General features: G+C 40.3%; 1 protein-coding gene across 8 annotated transcripts in view; it reads left to right on the plus strand.

The window, feature by feature from the left end:
• The window catches only part of fam131bb (family with sequence similarity 131 member Bb), a 41,876-nt gene that overhangs the window by 5,267 nt on the left and 16,818 nt on the right, over positions 1-19,791 (plus strand). Inside the window, exon 2 of one of the 8 annotated variants that reach the window (XM_027006732.2) lies at positions 3,584-3,673. The exons of the other annotated variants lie outside the window; for them this stretch is intronic. The gene's annotated coding sequence lies outside the window, so the exon portion shown is untranslated. The remainder of the gene's footprint in view (positions 1-3,583; positions 3,674-19,791) is intronic. 8 annotated transcript variants of the gene reach the window in all.

Genomic DNA, 19,791 nt, shown 5'->3' on the forward strand with positions numbered 1-19,791 from the left:
AATTGTTGCAACTTATGGCCCAGATCTTAGTACTGTAACCACAATACATTTGTGAATAATTAACAATGAGCCAACTAAAAAGCATAACATGTATACTGGCTTCATTCTTTCTTGGTAAATGTAGGTATAGTCTTGGTGTGACTGAGTCTCTGGGTTCTATAATTCTTCATGAAATATTAGCTAATGGTAAACATACTGTTTACTGCTCTTTTATCCCTACTGACAATGCAGTTAAATAATTTTATGTTTTGGTTGATAGATACACATCACAGACTTCAGCAATAGCTTTGAGTTTATTGCAGTGAGTTCAGAACAAATTTGTAACAAAATATGCATAAAACCTAGTACATTTATACTGTTTAACCCTAATTTGCACATAGGTTTGCCCTGTCTTCAGGAGAATATTCCACTTTAATTAAGCATGTTTCTCTCCATCTGTCTGCCTGCCGGTCTGTCTATTTGCCTGTCTCCCTCAATCCATTAAGTTTGATTGTGCTGCATTTGTAATATTGCATTATTGTGAGGAACTGCCAGTTGTTGATCTGATTACAAAGTGCTCAAGCACATACATGGTCACACATACACTCACTAATCTTCCAGTGTTAGTAGCATTAACAATCAATGCTATGATTGAAATAATGATCTGCATCTGTACTGCATCAACTCCATGTGCTGATAAAAGCTAAATAACTGTGAATGTGTGTGTGTGTGTGTGTGTGTGTGTGTGTGTGTGTGTGTGTGTGTGTGTGTGAACTGTTAGCCTCCTAACACAAGTGGAATCAAATAACATGTGCTGACATCCAGGCAGGGAGGAAGAGATGAGCTTTCAGATGTGTTATCCATGGTTTGCTACATTAAAAAAGGGTTTACTGAGTTATCATGCAGTGGGCCTGATTAGGTCTGTATTATTGTGAAATGGGGCAGTTACATATTACTGAAGAAACAGGTTAGACATTGGCTCAGTGTGTTGCAGCAAGTTATTACTGACCTCTCTGTAAAAAAAAAGGTCTCCTCAGAGTGACTAAAGAGTTGTAACCTAATGAAGTAAGAGTGGCCCTCCCTGTAAAAAAAAGAAAAAAAAGAAGAGATTTTCACTTAGAGATGGCTACTCACCCGTAGTGGTCGGAGCATCACAAAACCATGGAAACTTCACACCATATCTGTCACATCTGTCTGGATCCCTCGCTCTTTAGCTATGGATACCTCACAACCATTCTTTCTCTATCTTTCTCTCTCTCTCATGTGCATACACAAACAGAATCCTTTTCTCTTGAATTAGTGCTATTGTGGGCTCCAGAACTGGCCATGTGAGTGAGGTTAAGGGATCTCAAATCACATTCAAATTGGAAAAAACTACATTAGCCTATGGCTTCATTCTGCAGTCGGTGTTGGAGTGTGAGTGGTGTGATTCGTGTGGTGCGGATTGTTCGTTCCGCATGGGCACGTTTTTCATTCTTGCCTTTCTCCCTCCTTCCTCTGCCCGCGTCTGCTCTGCGGCATCAGTCACAGAGCTGCTTCGTGGTTTGGCCGCAGGGGAGGTATCCTGTGCGGTGTGTGTGGGAGGCGGAGACGATGAAACGCTAGGGAGAATGCCTTGGCTCACCATGGATGATCATGTGGTTCGCTGTTATTGCTGTGTGCTGCATCTGCACCACCACTATAGGGAAAACCATTGAGCCATTTGTGTCTGTACTGCAGAAAAAACAATGCAGTCCAGCATCTAGCCTAGTACTGGTGAATCTTCAAGGAGAAGCATGCTGTCTGTTAAGTATAAGATTTAAGGTTTTGCATTCATACCTATGGTTCTTAGTGACAGTAATCTTTGAGCAACCTTATATAAATATAATGTTTAGCAGTCAATTGTCTACTGGTAACAACACTGGTAGATTGTGATGACTTGTATGTCAAGGGGCTTAGGTAAAATAATTACAGAGGGGAATGCTACCTGTTCAAAGGCTCTCACTGATAACACCAGAACACCTCCAGACTCTTAAATTCATTCACAGTTAATAAATGCATTAGTGTGCTGTGGAGTCCTGAGTCACTACCTCCCGCCATATGCAAAGCTGTATTGTATACAGATACCACCCATAGTTAATGACATGCTAAAACTAGTAATGTGTATACCTTTTATATAGCCTTGTACAGTTATCCTAAAACATGTGCTTTTATACACCTAGACAAACTCAAATGCATGCTTGCTCTCAATCAGTTCCAACCATATAAAACCATATAGTTCCAACCATCTCTATAATAAGGTTGGGTGACACATTGTGATAGATGCTGGACTACTCCCCACTAAAGAATCAGACTTCAAAATGATTGAAGTCTGCCCTTTTGAATTGCACAGGTTCCTGTAAATTCAGATACAGAAATAATCATTGTACATGTTGTACATTTTGTCTGGCAGCAAACCATATTTCATACAATCATCTCATTTATTTATTAGAGATCTCTTATGCTTGCATGAGTTATGAAATTAAATACATGTAAAGTCACTCCCAAGGGCAAAACATGCACAAAACTTCAATGTGGTATGAAAATTTGTAGGCATCACAGATCTGTCTGCTTAACCTAGAAATAAGAGACTACTTCATTTGGTTATGGATTTAATGCATGTATGAATGACTGAAATGGGGCTGCACTAGTGTCTATAGCAACAAGTGCACTGACTGTCTACTCAGTGCAGAAGCAGGATTACTTGAAACCACTAGGGGCTCCCATTGCAATATCCTCATACTAGAGTTCATATGAAGTTTAGATGTCAGGAGAAGTCACATGGCCTTAGCATGAAAATAGCCCTACAACATCACCACCAGATTTAATGGAAAGAATATGTTTCATAAGAAAGCCAGTGGCTTTTTGCTAAGTCTAGACATTTCAGTTGGTTTATTAGCAATAAAAAGCTTTGATTTGTAAACTCAGTGTCCTTGAAATGTAACCAAAATATTACTTTCCCATTCTCTAAGAGTAACCCTCCTGATCTTTTCTGTCCCCCTCAATTTTTTTCCCTCACAGTATATGGAGTTAAACTCCTAATGTATTTCTGAAACCACTGCAGGCTTTATATAGTTAGTTAATACTGAAACTAAGGAAAGATAATTGCTGATACTTAGTGACTGAATGATGGTGGCTCATTTAAATTGCAGTATAATTAAATCAGAGGCCCATATTTCCATGTTAAGATGACTCATGCTTTTTCATACTCATCTTGGCTGCAGAAGTGCCAAGTGCATGGCTGAATGTCAGCTTGCTCACTCTGTAATTCCATATTATTCTGTTTCATGCATCAGAGAGTCAAACTGGGAAAGAGATTTTGAGCACACACTTCTTTACTCGATGCTTAGATACTTTGCTTTCATATATGCTAATCCTAGTGTCAGGAGTGGAATGTGTAGTTCACATGTGGACTGGAAGCACTGGACAATCTTTTATATACAAAAGATTTTAGGCAAGCTGAAGTGTATTACACCTATTAGTGCATCTTCTGATATAGACTTGATGAAATTGTGCTGTATTGTTATGATAACAGGATGTCCATTAGAAAACCTTGAACTAATATTCACCATATTTTCCTCTTTAGCACAGTAGGTGGGGTGTCCACTATCTCTTTCACCTAGCTACCTCTTTATGGCAGAGCCAGGACATTGAGGATATAAGCAGATACAACCAGGTACACAAGATTTCTCTGCTTGCTGATGACATTGCACATATCTGAAGCTTGCCATCCCACATTTCCTCCACATTAAGAGGATTTTAGTAGGTTCTCAGGCTATAAACTGAACCTTAGCAAGATTAAAGGTTAAAAGGTTCTGCCTTTTGTAACCAATTCTAGGCAGGATCCAATTTCCACATTTGCCTTTAAGATGGAATTGGTCCCAATTGAGGAAATATTTTTAGTCAATATATCTATTTATGCCCTGATCCCAGGTAACCACAAAATGTCTACAAAAGGAAGGTATCTTTGTCTTTTGAACAATTCTTCCAATTTTTATAGTTTAGACATTTTGTTCATAGTCAGTTTGTTTCATTTCCTCTTTTGGCACCTAAAATATCTTAGGACATAAAACTTTTTCTTTATTGATAATAAAAGAAGAATAGGAACGTGATCTGTGTGTAGAGATAACGGAGGTTCAGTTTATCTCTGCAAAGCATGGGCTCATTGAATTCAAGGTTGTCTATCGCCTGCATATGTGTAAGGCCAAGCCTGTGATAAATGAAAATAATGTAATTATAATTAAACTATGTAATTATAATTAAACTAGACCATAACAGGAAACTATATTCTACTTTAATATATACTCCACCACACTATAATAAACTATAATTAAATTAGACATCAAAATAAGACAAATAAACATAAATAGATAATTGTACCCATAACACTAAATTCTAATCAATCTGTATTAATCCTATATATAAATCAGCTAACCCTCCATAACATAGCATAACCTAGATCAGCCTACCCTCTTAGCCATACCTGAACTGGAGCAATGGACTGAACTTATATTGAATTAATTATAAGATCAATCCATAAGTGGAAATATGAGACACTTTATTTCAATATTTACCTATTGTTGTTTCTTCATTTTATTTTACTCACCTCTGTGCAGTTTTGAAGCCTACTGAAATCATGAATCATATTTTCATTATGCAATATAAGTTGGTTGACTTTAATCTTGCCTCTGGTCTCATTTCTGTAGTTTTACCACTTCCTATGAACCTACACTGGTCCAAACAGTAATTCACTGACTTCAAAATGCTAGATTTGTATTATATGTTACATAATCTCCTCAGTGCTAGGAGGGTTCTAAAAAGAGACGAAGTAGACCCAAAATAAATAAATAGCCATAAAACCAGCAGCCAAAATGGAAACAGAAAATTTTTAAAATAACAAAATAACAAACTCAGTCCTTGTTAGCCTCACTGAAACTGAAATAGGTATAGATTTAACTGACTACTTGCAAAAACATGGCCATATTTATAGAGTTCTACACAATAATGATCCCAAGTCACCATTCCACAATACCGTTATAGTTGAATATATGACTAGTTCAGCAATTAAAACATTATAATTTATACTGCCAAGTACCTTTATAAGCTCAAGCTAATAAAAATATCTGAGCAAAGCAAGAGGCCTTTTGCAGAGCTCCTTACATTTACAACATTTTTAGCTGACACTTTTGTACAAAGCGACTTACAATTCTGACTGAACACAACTTTTACAACTGTGTCCATGTGAGCCATTGCGTATCACCTAGGCTCATTTAACGCATCCTCCAATCCAGACATCCAAGAACTGTTCAATGATTAATCTGGAGATAAAACCAGTGTACAATCCAACAATCACACTGAGTGACATGAACCTGGCAGCAGTTGTATACTGTTGGGAAGGAGGAAGCTGCATCACATATGCACTCCACAGCAAGGCTTAGAGCATTCTCATCCCAGTAGTGAAGTACACTATGACACCTGGCTCAACAGTGTAGAACTTCTCTTGCAAGACCGAGCTGTCTCACGCTTGCATAGATCTTGTAAATTCATTGATAGCCTCTTGACTTCAGCTGCAGAGTTAGTAAAATATTAGGTCCATGAGCAGCTCTGACAGCTTATCTAGACATACTAAATTCAGTTTTTGCTGCTGTTGAAGGTGATGAACAAATTCCTGAAAACCTTGCAAGATGTGGGTGAAAAAGCATGAGAATATTTACACAGACAACACATTCCAAAAGTGATAAAACAGGGTGGCGTCTGCCAGTGAAGTCAACAAACTTGGGGCAGTTTTGTAGAGGTTGCTGGTACAGTGGATTAATAGTTGACCTCCAGATGGAGCATGAAAAGAATAGCCCACCCCATTCACTGAGCTACTTCTCTTACTTCATACGGAAGAGGACAAACAAGCAGAAAAAGAGCAGCGCATGAAAAAGCATCGTGGCAGTGTCAAACATTGTGCTATTTTCCTTGCTGTAAGTGCAAAGTGCTGTGAGAAAAAAAAGAGAAACTGCTGGAGGACTATAGGACTGAAAAAGACAAGTCATCAAACATCAAGGTCAAATTAAAACACTAAAACCCGTCATGTAATGCTGAGTCGTTCGTTGCTAGCTGTTAAGAGGAAACAGCTAAGAGAACAGCTGCACTCTTGGGAACTACTGAACTTCACCCTCTTGACAAGCAGATGAACAGACACTCACAATGGTGAAAGATGTCCTTCCTCTTGTAGAGTCAAAGTGAACAATAAAGCAGCTCACACTAAAGCCCACAACAACCTACCCAGGGGATAAGTAGGAACAAAATGCACATCCAAGTAACTGTTGCTAGAAAGAATTACAATTGTCTCCTCGATACAGGGTCGAAAGTAACTATGGTCTCCCAGTCATTTTATGAGACACACTTTCCACATGTAGCACAGTCCTTATATGCAAGATATAGCTTCTAACTAGGTTTGGTTTTAAGTAGTGAGGAAACAACACAGGATATGGTCAACAATAACTACATACAGTTCATGCCTTTTCTTAAAAAAAAAGAGAAAAAAGTAGTCCCCCTTGCAAAGAAATTAGTATAGATTTCTTACTGTTAAAGAAAAACACTAATTAGTATTTCTTTTTTTTTCTTCAAAGTTCTGTGTGCTTTAACTATGATTTCATATGAATGTGTGTGCGCTTGTGTCCAGTTAAGAAACCTTTTATGGTTAGAGAGCTCTCTCTCTCTGCTGCTTTTTGTAGAACTGCAGAAGGACCCACAAGATCACATGATTCACTGGCCCACTATCTCTCAGTCACTTACTTAAATCTGTCCAAATAAAACCAGTCTGCATAATGCAGAAAGAAATCTTTTACACCATATTCTTATATTCCAAAACTTGAAGAGGCTCAATAACACAACCACTTTTGTAATAACAAATTTTAATGGAACAATTACAATGCAATGAGAAATGCTATCTAAAAAAACATCTTTTTACTAACACATTAGCTAGCATATTAATGCTGCACAGAATAAAATAGACAGAATCTCATCTCTGTAAATTCATATGTATACAGTTATCATTATACATAGTTCCCTTCACGTGCTTTATCTCCATTGGTTTTACATTTAAGCATTTGAGAATAATATATGAAACAATTTCACTAGCATACCTACAATTGCTCAACCATTAGTTGCTCTATAGCATAAGCATAAGCATAAGAATATAGATACATAGCTGGACATGAACAAAAATCAGATTGGTTATATTACATAGGAAAATCTATATCACTGGAAATCTAACTTATTCTCTCTCCATATGTCAAATTTTTTGTGCACCTAGTACAGCCTGACATTAACTGCCACCCTTAAGAGACAGGGAAGACATGCCTCAAGTCACTATGTCTCAGGAGTCTTTTTTGTACTAGCACCTAGATTATGGAATGAACTCCCATTGCCTGTCTGTACATCAGTCTCTTGATGTCTTCAAACATAGACTAAAGACCCATCTTTTCAAGCAGCACTTGAATGAGCCGTAGCCACTTCAAGGCATTTAAATAATCCTTTGCTTACTTCTCTACAAAAAACAAAAATTGTATGCAAAATTGTATGTACTTTCCTTGGGTGTATCCCTTCTGACAAGTCTTTAGATTCAGGCCTAGTATACTTGCATAATGATTTCTTCCATGGAGACAATGAAGATGTGACATTGACAGCACAGAGGAAGCGAGAGGCGAAGTTGAGAAAATGTGCTCTTTATTTTCTGTTACAATTAAGATACATGATAAAGTACTCCACTAAGAGGCTAGGAGAGTCAAGGTAAGAAGCACTGGGGAATCTTCGTAGTCCTTTTGGCCACTATTGCACAGCATTGTTCTTTGGGACCTGCGGGTGTGCAAATAGGGAGAAACATTGATGAGTAGTAGGTGTCTCCAATCAATACACAGGCAATTGGGAACCACATAGACAATACCGTCCCCGGTGGACCGGCCAACCATGACAGAACCCCCCCCCCCCCCCCAAAGACCGTGCCAGTCGCCTGGAACGTGGCTTACCCCACCCGCACCGGGCAGGCCTCCGTGGGTGCAGCCGGTGGAAGGAGGCGATGAGGTCGGGGTCTAAAATCTGGGAAACCGGAACCCAACTGCGCTCCTCAGGGCCATACCCCTCCCAGTCCACGAAGTAGTGCAACCCCCCACCTCTCCTCCGGAAATCCTCACCTTGTAAGCCAGGCCCTCCACAATCTCCAGGGGTGGAGGCAGGCTGGCTGAGGGACCTTCCTCCAAGGCGAGTGAGCCCCACATCATGGGTTTCAGTGCTGAAACGTGGATGGCCCGGGAAGCCCAACTACACCCAGCCAAACCAACCCGGTAAGTCACCTTATTAATCCGCTCCTTGATAGTATATGGGCCCTCATACCTAGCGGCCAGCTTGCCTGGGGCACCCGCACAGGCATCCCTGGTTGAGAGCCAAACCTCTTGTCCTGGAAAGTATCTCGGGGTCTCACCCCTCTGCCTGTCCACCTTTCTCTTGAACGCAGAGATGGCCTTGCGCAGACACTGATGTGTCTCCCAGGGGAGGTACGTGCTCCACGTCTTGGGATGATGTTGACAGTACAAACGGAGGAACTTATCCAGTTCCTGGTTAGACGATGACCTGTTTGGCTGCTCCGGGGCTCTCTATGGATGACCCCAAGAGGGATGTTACCTTGTTGGGGAGAAACCTTTTGTTACAAGCAGGTGCCCACTGTAAGATGCCACTGTCGGCCCATGTCACGTGTGGGTTGTGCGCACGCAACCATGGTAGTCCTAGCATTATAGGATGAGAGAGAGAGGACAGTAGGTAAAAGGTGTAAATGTACATGTACTTCCATAGGCCTTCTAAGCACAGATATTGCAGTCACCACTTTAGCATCAGTCATCCCTGGTGTTAATAAAGCGGCCCAGTAAAAACACACTGGATGGCCATTATTAAAAGCGTGGTGCAATGGACCTTCCAAATTGTCATTCCCTACCCTGTGATTAGGAGATGGTGCTTGAAATTAGGCACAAATAAATTGAGAAAAGTATAGTTGGAAGAGTCACAGTATAACAGCTGAAGTCATGCCTGCAGGAGGAAGGTCTGTCTTGGAAGGTCAATCAGTCTCAAAAGTACATACAGATTGTCTAAAAGCCTCCCTCAGCACTTTCTTTACCAGGCAGCCTCCTGGTGTCCAGTAGCTTGCTTACTTTAAATGATAGGCTACTCGTTGTCTTGAAAAATTAAACAGACCATCATATACTGATGACTCCAAACCATGTCATCACATATCTGCACACCCTGCAAAAGATACTGCCTAGTGAGAGCTCTATTACAGATCTAGCCTCCACTGCACTGCTGAAAGCATCAACTTCACATGCCACAAGCCACAGTATTATAGTTTGATTGTTCTGACTTAAATCAGGCTACTATCAGCTGTAATGAAAAAATCAGCAGAAGTTGGTAGAGTAGCCAAAAACTGTACTCAAGCAAAAGCACTGTTACTTTAAAATAATAATTACTCAGGCAGAAGTAAAAGTGATCATTTAAATGAATACTTAACTAAAAGTAAAGTATCTGTTAAAAAGACTACTAAACTAGCGCGTTACTCATCGGCTCTCATTTAATAAAACCTGAACTCTGAAAACATATTTGGATTTTTTGCTCTCCTTTGCATGGATACATTGGACGTTTGTTCCAGGAACAAATTGAACGGATTTTAATCGAACGGATTAAAAACAGTGGATGTTATCATGACAAGTTGATGAAGTTACTGGCTGCTAGCTAGCTAATCTGCCAGTGGACTTCATACAGCTTGTATCAAACTAAGGTTCTTCAACTGAGAAAACAGCAAGTGACTCTGGACAGCAAGTGACTCTGGACGCTTTATCGGCAACCTTTGTTTAAGATTTGTGCATGTTATATGTGGGATTTTTTTAACCACATCTTAGCTATTAGCTATTAGTTCTTCATATTATATTATGGCCTTGACAAGAAGTAGTACACGATCAACGACAGCTTCATTTAGCACCCCAATTAAGTGGGGTAGGTCAGGATGCCTCAAGTTAGTTACTACAATGTCAGGGAGCATGCAGTGTGACCGCTGTGATCACTGGTTCCACAAGCAGTGTCCGGGACTGAAGAGCGATCAGTATGTTCGTTGAGCTCGCCCCGGGGAGGTGTTTAACTGTGCGGATTGTTGTTCTAGATTTGATACCTATGGATCTGGTTTATCATCTGCTTTGTTAGAAGCAGTAATAGCATGCTTGGGTGCATTAGAGGGACTGTCCGCACGGCTGCAGTTGATGGACAACAAGTTAACTGTGTTGACAGATTTAGTCTCTAACAACTCTAGGTGGGCAAATAATGTAGAGAATGAGGCCTTTCCAGTAGGAACAATACTTCCGGTAGATTCGGACGTCCAGAACTTGATAAATCCTTTGGCTGATAATGGTTGGATACCTGACGTCAGTCAACCTCAATCTGGTTGGATACCTGACGTGAGTCAACCCCAATCTGGTTCAGATATGGACTGTCCACCAGTCGCTAATAGCGGTCCAGAGACTAAGATGAAATGATCAGCTAGAAAACCCAAACTCATCGCTAGTCCTATGGTACCACACACATGATCTAGACAATATGAGCACTGAGGAGATCGCTAATAATCCTATCCCCGCTGCTTCTGGCAAGCTTATTTCATTAGACAATTCAAAAGTTGCTATGTTTACCAATTCTACGATGACAAAAGTGGGCTTGAATTCTGGTTTTAGCTGGATGGTCAATACACCTAGAAGAGGAGATTAATACACTGATTGTAATGTAACGTTTGTGAGTCATCCTCGTCCTGCCTGAAGTACAGAATGATGGAAGATCTAGAGTGGTTTAAGGCTTGCGCCAATAAGATACTGCCTCCAGGTCACCCAGGGGTAACAGTTTGTAAACTTACCAGGCTTGGTAACACTCTGCAAAAGGCTGAGGAGTCCAAACCGAGACTGCTTAGAGTAGTTTTCTCAAGTCCTGATGAACACAAATCACTTCTATGATTTGCCTTCAAGCTGAAGGGCTCTGATGTCAATCTGTAATAGGTCTTACCTCTCACTGACAGATTAAAATGCGCAGAGGCACTCAAGGATCTGAGGGCACGTTGTGCCACAGGTGAACAAGGCCTTACCCTTGTGGGTTTTTGGGTGGTGTGCCGACAGTTCACTACTGTAACATTGTCGTTGGCCCGAGTGCCGGTGGGTGTGGAGCAGGACACACAGACTCCCTCGAAGTGAAACATTTATTAACATAAAACATGTAGAACAATGGCACTCTCACACAACACTAACAACAGACATGAATTATACATTTAACTAAACACAGACTACAATCACATCTAACAAATGACTATACACGCACTAACATACATCAGCGAACAAACAATGACCAACAGTGAGGCACGCACTGATAGGGGTTTAAATAGAGAAACACACATTAACACGTAACCCCGTACAGGTGCGTGCCTTCACAGGGGTGTGGCTACAAACATGGGTGAACCCCCCCTGCGCGCGGCAGGCTGTACCACGTGACTTGTGGGCAGGCGGGGGGGGAGCGTCCCGTGACAACTACCACCCTGTCACAGACAATATTGGTGATGCACGACCTGAGTATGGCGGTAGATGACTACTTAAAGTAGTTCTTATGAACGTACGTAGAAATAGGTAATAAGATGCACAAATTGGGTCAACTGGTAGATAACTTCAAACCAGATGTCAATGCAGTGACCAAAACATGGCTCACATCCCATATTCACGATAGTGAGGTGAGCTTACCTAACTATTATTTCTTTAGAGCTGACAGACCAGTCCCACACCATGGAGGAGGAGAAGCTATCTACGTTAAATGTGACATTGATGTGGGTTGGGTCATTACGTATGCATGTGGTAACGATACAGTTCAAGCAGTGGACTTGACTGCTATTGTACAACCCAACAATATCAGCATTGTGGTCTTATACATAAGTCCAGATAGCCTGGCCACTGCAGTCTTTGATTTTCTGAGGTCACATGCATCGAATAGGTGTTTGATTCTAGGGGACTTTAATTCTCCGGAGATATGCTGGAGGGCTCTGACAGCTTCCCCAGGGTCTTGTGCCTTTGCGAATAGGCTTCTCCAGTACACATTCGAAAATGGTTTTCAGAAGGGATATTCCTGCCTGATGAACTTGCTGTCTGCCAAAGAGATGTGGACTGACATGGTTCAGCAGGGCCATGCTGTGGATGTAGTCTTTATAGACTTCTGCAAGGGGTTTGATAAGGTTCCACATCAAAGACTTTGTTTCAAATTGAGAACCTTTGGTATATGTGGCAGGTTGTTGGACTGGATCTCGGCCTTCCTCGACGGTAGAGAACAGTGTGTTTGTGTTGGCACTAGCATGTCACCTAGGACTTCTGTTATTAGTGGGTTCCCTCAAGGGTCTGTACTTGGGCCCATACTGTTTTCCTTGTATGTGAATGATATCCCTGAGTCCCTGGATCTGTCATCCCTGTTGTTTGCAGATGACCTTAAACTATGGCTACTGTGGACAAGCCTGGGGGGCAGATAACTTACAGAGTGCCCTAGATCGGCTCTGGGGTTGGTCGGAGATATGGGAGCTACCGATCAACTGGGAGAAGTGCTCTGTACTGTGTCGGTTAATATCCCTTCCGTCAGCCAGATCAAAGACCTAGGCTTCACCCTTTCTGGTGATTTCAAGGCTAGTGATCAATGGCAGTATTCACCCACCAAGGGTTTTCATGTTCTATGGATGATTCGTAGGTAGGGCCTTCAGTAAAATCACCTGTGACATATTTGTTAGGATATTCTCTGTGTTTGTCAGGCCACACCTGGAATATTGCATTCAGGCAAATCCACTTTGTCTCGTGACGGACAAAATGGCCCTGGAGCACGTTTTACGGGTTGGCACTAAGATGGTATGCGGCATGTGAGGCATGGACTATGGCACTAGGCTTGAAACCCTAGGGATGTTCTCCTTGCACTATAGGCAGCTTCGAGGTGACCTCATACTCACCTATCGTATACTCACGCATAAGATTGGACCTGACCTAACTGGGCTATTTACACCAACTCCCCTACCAGCCCTTCAGGACATTCTATGAAACTGACTAAGCATCAGACTTGAGGCTCGGCTCTCTAGGCAGGTTATAGACTCGTGTAACTCGTCATGGCACCCACAACTGACTGCCCCTGTATGTGGTCTAAATAAATATCAAAATATAAAATCAATAACAAACCTTAATTTTTATAGACTTGAAACTTTTATAATCTTTATAATCTTGAAAATATCCCCCAATATGGGGCATGCATTGCTGCACGCCATGAGTTCAATTGAGCTGCTGCATCTTTTTTATGTTGCCTTAAGAAAATTATTTTTTCATTATAGCTACATAGCTAGCTAGCCAGCCATTTTTTTTCTCAGAATAACATTGATATTCGGACCACACTTTACTTTTATATTAATAATGTACACCAGGAGAGAGCACCGATTTCCCACACAGATATGTAAGCCTTAAAGGAAAGGATATATTACGAGCTAAAGCTAACTTTCATAAGTGAAATTATTTGAATCCCAACACCAGAAAATATGCATATTCGCTTTTCATTATGTCGGTCTACAAACCAGTGACACACTTTAGCGATTTCACTAGCTCCCACACTTGAAAGGTTGTGGGGAAAAATATTTTTAAATTTTATGGGAGGAACATTGATGGAGTAATATAACGGAGTAAAATACCTTTTTCATCTAGCCTCTTTTAAAACTGAAATTTGTTCAAAAAGTTACTTATATACAACGATGGTCACACACAGCTTATCGCTTTTGCCATCCATGGTCTTTCATGTAGCTTGGCGAGTTATCCAGCTCATAGTTCTTAGCTCTCAAATGGGCTCTAACTGAAAAATGTAGGGATTATCAGTATGGGAATTCATTTGCAGTTGTCATTATTAGAAATTAATTGACATGCATTCTCACTTCTGTGATGTTAGATGCAATAAACTACATTTGGTTTTTTGGCCTATCAGCATTTTCATTTAACCTTCAGTACCAAGCTGGTAAGTATAACATAGATGAACATGGTCTTTCTAGACACCCCCATGGTGCCTGGGTTGATGATCCTGTTTCCCAGAAAGAGCATGAACGAGTTCAACAATTCACATTGCATCACTTACCGGAGTTTGTTGATGTTACTCATGTCTCAACTGAAGTAGTAATCTGTGAAGAAGCTATCTGTGAAGCCCATCTTGTTCACCAAGATGGGACAGTCCTCTTGAGACAGTCCTTTACTCTGCATCCAGAGTCTCTACCTGATAGTTTTGTGCACAGGGAAAATCCTGAAGGGCTCCAAGTCATCCCAAATATCTAAGAAGCAAAGCTATTTGAGAAACACTGATTACTGAAAATACAACCAACATAGCAGAAATAAATGAAACTAGATTTGACAGATGAATCTGCAGTGGAAAAAGCTGACAGAGTACTGGTCAGGAATATAAGGTTGCAGGGAAACAAAGGTTGTCTTATAAATGGGAATCTATTGTGCATATTGTTGTAGGTCTTGTTGGAGAGCTTTCAGTTTACGCTGTCAAGCCTGAAATTAAAGATGATCCATACATTGCATTGTGGGTTCCTACCCATGATTGAGGAGAAACCCTCCAGTGTGAATGAAAAGTATCGTAGAATATGCCAAACACTGCCTGAAAATGACCAGAAGGACCTGTTATTTCAGTCAAGCTCAAAAGATGATTATCTAGTCTATTCAGGTCCTTGGTTAGAGCCTGTAGAAATGATGCAAGTTCATGAAATTGAGACACTGGCAAGTAAACCTATCATACAAGCCTCCTCCACTGCTGAACTTGCTGTCAGTCCGACTCCTGCTAACCGTGAAGTAGTTGGTCAACCTGTCAATGAGAAACCTGAATAAAAAAAAAAAATCCTGTGCATGAATATCTACCTGTAGAAAATCCAACTGTTACATACTTACTTGCAAACACTGTGTCTGAACAAAATAATCCTATAAGAAAGCCTGAACCTAATTCTGCTGTGGAGAGGATGGGGAAAATACAGAGATTGCACATCAGAACACACTGCAACTATGAACAGCTAAACTGAGTTTCAAGTAAGATGCTCTACAAGACAAAATACCCTCTTAACCATAAATAAACTAAAGCAACACAATTAAACATATTGGAGAAATTTAAAGATCAATTCCTTCTTTATAAAACACTTTCTTTATTTCAATTGAACATTTACCTGAAACTTACAAGTACTTACCTGGGAGTTCCAATTCAATCTGGAACTCATTATTATATTGTAATTTCTTCTATTTTATATTTCTGTGCAGTTCTGAAGCCTCCTTAAATAAGGAATCTCATTTTCATTCTACAATGACTTTCATCTGATCTCTAACATGTAATTTGTGACTGGGAATGCTTCCTTTGTGAGATCTTTATGGTGTGATTCATGCGCTTCTTTCCTTTCATTAATGCGTGCCGTTCAATTTGAGCGATAATAGCATTGGTTTTCATTGGCACGGGATTTGTTTAATGCAGACACAAAATTTATCATGACCATGGGATTTTTTTTCAACTCCTGACATGTAATTTGTTTTTCATGAATGTGCTTTTTATTTTATGTCCATTTAATCAAGATAGTTTTACATGTTAAGTAAGTTATCTTTATTAAATGAATTTTCTGTTGTGTTTATTTGAAAATAAAGCACATTACTGGAGTGTAAACAGTCAGTCATTTTCCTCATAGTACTTTATGCAAAGTAGTCATTATCAGGTTATAAACTCCATCTTACTCTTCAATGATATTGCACTGTGAATTTAGAAAGGTCATCAGGATTATGATCTGCTTTTCAACATAATCCATTGGAGTGCTGTGCAATTTCCAACAAGAGCATTATGCTCAGCAAAATTTAAAAATTGTCACATCGACCTGGTTTTAAAGAAACACATCACCACAGTGCTCATTCTTAAACTCCCTATCCTTTGTAGTTGAAGTAGATACCTCTGTGATTGGTGTAAGATTGCCCCCTCTGAACACCATGGTATACCTGCAAAATTATACCCCTGCACCTTTTATTCCCACTAACCTTCCCCTGTGGAGAGGAATTATGACAAAGGGAACAGAGAGCTGCTGGCCATAAAATCAACCCTGCAAGAGTGGAGGCACTGGTTAGAGGTCACCGTTCATCTATTTCTGATACTCACTGACTTCACTGAAGAATTTATAATATGTCAAGGCTATGTGACGTTTAGACACCAGGGAAGCACAATGGGCACTATTTTTAATCGGTTCAACCACACACTCACATTCAGGTCAGGTTCCAAGAATGCTAAAGCTGATGTTCCATCACATATGTTTGACATTAAAGATGCTTCTGAGACTTTGAAACCCATTCCTCCCTTTGTCATATTAGCTCACATACAATGTGCTCAGAGCAAAACCCCTTGTCAAGTACTCGCCAGACTACTCAAGCCACTTCCATTCCCAAACGTTCCTGGTCCGATCTATCAGTGGATTTCGTCACTGATCTGCCACTCTTTCAAGATAACACGTGCATTATGATGGACATCCACCAGTTTTCCAATGACTGCAGACTTATTCCCCTCCCCAAGCTCCCCACAGCTATGCAAATGGCAGAGGCAATTTTGTTTTTCATTATTATGGCTTACCAGTCAACATTGTCTAAGATGGGGGTACACAGTTTACTTTGAGGGTGTGGCAGTCATTTTGTTCATTGCTGATCATATCTATCAGTCTAACTTCATCCCCAGTCCAATGGACAGGTTGAGCGACTTAAGCAGGAGAGTCCTTTGGTCCTATTGCAGTGAATCCCAACATGATTGGTGTCACTTTTTGCCCTGGGTGGAGCACCCACAAAACTCCTTAACTCATTCATCTACTGGTTTAACCCCATTTCAGTGTATCCTAGGTTATCAGCCTCCTCTGTTTCCCTGGTCAGGGGAACCCTCTCTTGTCCCCTCTGTGATTGATTGGTTTAGGCATAGCAAACAGACCTGGGAAGAGGCTCAACTCTGGAGAGCTACCAGAAAAAAAGATACAGGCCAATCGCCACTGCAGAGATTGTCCCTCGTACACCCCTGGAAAGGTGGTGTGGCTATCAACTACAGACCTTTGATTGAAAATCCCCTGCTGTAAACCCCATCTACATGGGACCTTTCAAAGTTCTGCAAAGAATTAACCCAGTGTCATACCAGTTGCAGCTTCCACCTCACTCTCTATTTCACTACAGGATATCCCCCACCTTTCATATGTCCTTGCTTAAACCTGCCTGCCCCCCTAGTCTGTTGTGTGCAAAACACAGATGAGACCTCTTTCTCTGGATATTGAGGGATCCCCAGCCTACCTTGTGAATACACTTCTGGACTCTTGCTGACGGGGATGCATGATACAGTGGACTGGGAGGGATACTGTCCTGAGGAGAGGAGCAGGATTAACACAGGATGTGCTGGATCTCTCGCTTATTTGGGACTTTCATGCTGCCCACAGAGGTTTCCCTGCTCCTTGGCCAACAGGATGTCCGAAGAGATGTGGTGCATTAGCATCGGGATCCACCTGTTTGGGGGTGAGGGGGGTTCTGTCAGTGATACCGCTTCTGACCATAAGAGGTCTGCCTCACCAAAATACTAGCGCTGTCTCACTCACCTGTTTTACATTATCAGTCTCTCTATTTAAGCCACCAGATATGATTCAACTGTGCAAAGTGTTTCCTACTCAGTAGTTTGCATTACCAAGCCATTTTTTTGCTGTGTTATCTTTTCCGTATACTGACCCATGACTGTGTCCATTTCCTACTTAGCCCCTTGGGTAATTTTGCTGTTTTTTGCCCTCTGCTTTCTCCAGTTTTTTTTTTTATTTAGCTTTGTTTTTTGGATTGCTCTTTGGCTAGCTCTTTTTCTATTAAATTATTACTTGAATATGGATCCCTCTCATGTTCCCGAGTCTCTTCCATTACAAAAATAGACCACTCCATGATCTATATAACTCTGTAGAATGCTTTTATGTAGTATGTTCCAACAAAGCATCACAGGTTTGCTATGAAGAAGTTTGTACTCAGCGATGCACAAAAATAACTATACTTGTCTGGGATGTTTACACTGGTGCAGGTTATCAATTTGACAGGAGCGTAGGGATTGGGTATTTTGCATGAAAGGGCCTCAAGTCTAATTTAAAATCTAATTTATCAGCAATGCCACAGTGCTGGGGAAGGCTCATGTTGTTTATATCATCAAATTGTACACAAGTCTAGAGTTAATCATGAGCCTGCAGAGTCAAAATACAAGAGCTTTTGAGATAGACCATATCAACAGCTGGGGAATTGCTTTTATTAGAATAATAATCAGAGCTTCATTTATATACTTAATTTTTACAATTGCAATGTTGGTAGCCATTCTGTAAGGGACCAGTGTTTTCTGATCTTTGGCTGTTAATGGGTTAAAAAGTAATAAAAAAAATAACAGAAAGTAACCAGATTACATTACTTTAATATAGTAATCCTTTGTACTTGATTACAGATACATTTTAACAGGTAATCAGTAATTTGTAACAGAATTAATTTTAAAGTAAACCTCTCAATTTTGCACATAAACATGTTTTACAATTTTGGCCAATGAATCAGATAGCTAAGTTTTAGTGTACATTGTTAGAGTCAAAATCAAATATAAAAAACACCAAAGTGTGAGATAAGAACAAAACAAGTACAGATCTTTCAGTAGCTATCCCTATTGTATTTTAAAGAAACTGCCAAATAACTGCTGCAAATAATGAATAATTGGCTAAATGAAGCACAGGGTTAGACCTGATTAGACCTGGGCACAGTGTTAGGTGCTGTGGGAAAAAAGTAATCAGTGAGTAAGTCACCATGTCCAAAGATCAAAGTTCAAAGATGAGCAATGACCATAAGAGCAGTAGCAGTAATAATAAAATGTCATTTCTGAAATGTAAAGTTGTGTTAGCAAGCCATAACATCTATTACCCTCTACAGTGACTCTATCAGGTGGTATCAGTGAGCCATCATATTCATTATACTGCACAGTGACTCTAATAAGATAAGATGTGTAAGCAAGCCATAATATTCATTATACTGTGGCTCTACTAAGCTGTGTTAATAAGACATCATATTTGTTATACTGTCACATTACTGTAGCAAGGTAAATTATGTTATTCTTTTGTATATGTTGTATTGGGGTAAGGAAATTCCAAGTAACCCTACAGTCAAACATGTGGCAAAGATTAAGTCAGTTGTGCTAAGTCAGTTGTGATGTTTTATTAACTAACTATGACTACAGGCTAAAATTAACACAGGACACAGTTATCCCACACTTTAATCCACTCCAAATATTTTACAGGGATACACACATTTTAGGCCCAAACATATATGACACTAACCTAATGTTGCTGTAAAGTAATAATATTGATTAAATAAGGAAAATATGCTCTGAGACCAAGGATGTGTTAAAGCTTAATTAGCAGAGGGACCGATGTAATTAAGCCATCCTTAATTAGGACAGAAATGTTAGGAGTGTCAGGAGAAAAAATATGAATGAAATAGAATGAAACAAATTGCATTTAAAATCCTGATCTGGGGCAGTGGTAGCTTGTAATCGTAAGGCTGCCAGTTCAAGCCCCATTACTGACAAGTGCCATTGTTGGGCCCCTGAGCAAGGCCCTTAACCCTCAGTTGCTCAAGTTGTATTTAGACATAATTGTAAGTCGCTTTGGATAAAAGCATCAGCTAAATGCCATCA

This window comes from Electrophorus electricus, chromosome 10, assembly GCF_013358815.1.
Source record: "Electrophorus electricus isolate fEleEle1 chromosome 10, fEleEle1.pri, whole genome shotgun sequence".
Lineage (NCBI taxonomy): Eukaryota > Metazoa > Chordata > Actinopteri > Gymnotiformes > Gymnotidae > Electrophorus > Electrophorus electricus.